Genomic DNA, 3,637 nt, shown 5'->3' with positions numbered 1-3,637 from the left:
ATATATATATATATATATATATCAATAATATATCTATTTATTTATTTTTCTATGTGCTACATAGACGGATCTATATAGATTATAGTACTATACATAGTACTGTAGACACGGAGACAATCGAGAAAATCTTTTCATGGCCACTACGAAGTCACGTGGTACGCGTACGTGCAGCAACAGGTGTGACGCAACAGGTAATCAAATGCCGGTATTACGATTTGTTCGTCGTCGAATCGATTGTCTTTCTGCACTTGCGCTGCGATTTGAGATTACATCCCTATGTATATGATTTTTGGATGATCGTTTTAGTGATAAATGCGACAAGTTTACTTGGATAATATTTAGAAAGCGAATTACGCTCATGCGTTTTTAGCCTTGCATATAAAACATATTTCTTATATATAAAAATTATGATATGAAAATTATAACGAAATATTTGTTAAATTACTATCGCAAACAGACGGATAAAACAGAAAGTACATATCATCGCGTAAAAAATTCACGTTACGGCGTGCCAGACAGTGAAATGAGTTCCGAGCGAAATTTCATTGGATTCCCTTCTGATTTTGCCGATTCCGCATATAAGACACGAACGGAGAATCTTTCACGGAATTGTCGACGCTTTTTCCGCGAGGTTCCAGCGAGCGATGATGATGAAGAGTGCGCATTTACCTGCCTTAGCCGCGCGACAGGTGGTGTGTGACACGACTTAAGCCGCGTTGCGAATCTGCCTGAGGACCTTGACGCGGCCTTTTTTCCCTGACATTTTCTACTTGTGCCTTCACAAAGTCCGTTTCCGGTTGGTTCTGTCTCTCCGTTACGCTCCTCTCTTCACTCCTCGTCCTGTCGTCGCTGTACAGTGTACTACGTGGTCATCGTCGCGCCGCGCCGCGCCGCGCCGCGCCGCGACGAAACGGGCATTTCGCTCAGCAAATGCGCCTCCCCGTGACTCTCATCCGCGACGCTTTGCGGCATGTTCTTGCACAGGAGGAGGTCGTTGCTCGTTGCCAAGCAGTTGCTTGCCACGTGTATGCGGCGCCTCCGTGGAAAATAAAGGGAATACGGGCGGGCTCTGCTCCGGTCTCGTAATAGTTGCACGAAATGGAATTTCAGCTAAGGAAATTTAATAACGACATTAATGTAGATTATTTTACAAACTGTGCGCATGCTGTATTTAGAATATGTTATTTTTCAATGCTTTAGAAACACAACATTTAGAGAATTTAGATTTTTTTAAAAATTAAACTCAGAAAAATAAATTATTCGAGTTAATATTAAGTCTCGCCATCAGAAAATAGTTTCAGTATCATTGCTGCAAGTTAAATAACAAGCGTTAGTAATTTGTATAATTGTGAAGGAAATTTTACAGAGAAATATATAATAGATTCATCAAGTGGAAAAGTTCATCAAGTGGACATGATACTTCTTATAACTAGCTAGTGTGTTTGATGAATATATTCAATATTCGAATAAATGAATGAATAATGAGTATAAAAAACGAGTATGAATACAATTTTTTTTGTATTCATAAAAAATGAATATACAATTTTTATTCTGTTTGATCGAATATATTTGTGAATATGATTACACGAATATTTTTGATTACGCATTCATTCCTATTCCAAGATCATAACCTTATTTAATACATTCTTTAACAAAATCTTGGGCAATAATTTTCATTTTCTCCTTAAAACATATTTTCCAAATTTTAACCAAGCTCAGAGGCAGCATATTTTACGGACTGTATCAGCAGTTAAGCGATTGTACTTACAGGTAAGTCAAAATCATAAAAAATATATGTTCTACATATACGCTTGCATCAGAAACTGATGGATTGCCTCTCTGATCTTGCTAAGAGTAGAGCAATTTGGATATTTTCGTAATCTTATATTCAAATTAAAATTTTAAGTAGAAGAATAAAGGTATAGTACAGAATAAAAGCAATAAAACAGATTATCTTTCGCACAAATGTTTGCGTATCTGAATATTTACTATAGGTCACTAGTTATGGTTAAGAGGAAAGGTTTCGGGAACTTTCTTTTAGTTTAAATTTTGTTTAAATAAATATATACTTGTAAACTAATATCTGTAAAATAATGATAAAATATTCATGAATAAATATGTATTTTTTAATACCCATAGTTTCAAATAAATATATTAATCAATATTTTTTTAATGTAAAAATTTCGAATAAATAAAATTTGTAGCTCAGTAACGAGTTTTTTCTATTCAGCAGACACACTACTTTTTACACATTATACTATACGTCTGAAAGGTTGAGAAAATAATTCTCTCTCACATGCAGTGCTGGCGATGATGGAGTGCGGACGATGTTGGTAATAAGTTGCTCGGTCCATGTAAGTTTCTCCAATACATACGTGTTCGATGTTTATAAACTGATAGCCGGCGTCGGTAGACGTTTTAATGCCACGGATACATGTGCAACAGAAAATGATTTCCTAGGCTTATCGCGTGATAAGGCCGGACGCTGTGTATGACACAGGAGCTCCACGGGCCTATTGCTTAAATCCCCCGTGAATTCTTCCAGTGCCATTTACAGAATCCAAGCCAATAAAGAAGCCAAATCGTTTGAGGAATTTCCATCTTGGTTACGCCTTGCTGAAACCCTGACAAAGAAACTTCGGAAGGTAATAATCGATACCAGTGGCCTTCGAGAAACGGTATGTCGCAACGTTTGGCGTTCTCCAGATGCACGCGCACGATCGATCGAAGTCGCTCTACCGAGACTTTATCTGCGACAGTAATTATAATTTGTAAATATTGATAGCTGTTCTTTAGCGAATTTTCCTATAGCTAATATCGATTCGACGTCGCATTGGAAGACAAATTCAGAATAAATTAAAAGAGAAGGATGTAGTAGTGTGCGATAAAGACCGCGAACGTTGAACGAAACGATATGAAGGCTATTAATCTCTATACAATTACGACAGCGGAAATAGATTTTAGTATTGATTGTCTGTTCCCACCGATAACCTAAGTTTACTTTGAAAATTTCGAATCGTAAATCACAGGACAAAAACGGGAATCAGTTTGATTTGTCTCCGCGAAAAAGAAACAGGGCTCGAAAAAAAACAAAATTAGAGGGGTCGACGAAGCGTAATCTTTGGAGGTAGTCCAAAGTCTGTCGACTATTTCTTTCCCCCTTCTTGTTCTTCCGTCACGGATCGATGACTCTTCCCGGAAGCCGCGTCTGCTAGATCTCGCGGAGCGCGCCATGATTTGTTCTCCAGGCGTTCTCCACGCTCGTCCTTCAAACCCCACGTCTCGTCTCAGGTCTCTCCTTCTTTCTCTATCTTTACTCGCTTCTCGATTTGTTCGCTCCCACTCACAAAATTGTTCCCACCGATTCTTCAGATTCGACCAGAACCGTGCTGTCGGCTTTTTCAGCGGCGTTAGGATGTGCCTTCTATCCTCTCCGTTCTTTCCCGCAGGCTATAATCTAGTCAAGAGAATATCCATCTATCTATTCTTGTCTTTTCCTAGTCATTTCTACTACACGATGTATCGAAAATCACAAGTATCTTTACTTACAAATTTATTTATAAAAATTTGTCGAAGTTGATTTTTCTATACGATAAACAATCTTCTAATAAAAAGATTGACTTCAAGTATAATTAAA

The sequence above is a fragment of the Trachymyrmex septentrionalis genome, unplaced genomic scaffold, assembly GCF_001594115.1.
Source record: "Trachymyrmex septentrionalis isolate Tsep2-gDNA-1 unplaced genomic scaffold, Tsep1.0 scaffold87, whole genome shotgun sequence".
Lineage (NCBI taxonomy): Eukaryota > Metazoa > Arthropoda > Insecta > Hymenoptera > Formicidae > Trachymyrmex > Trachymyrmex septentrionalis.
This window is presented reverse-complemented; position numbering follows the sequence as displayed.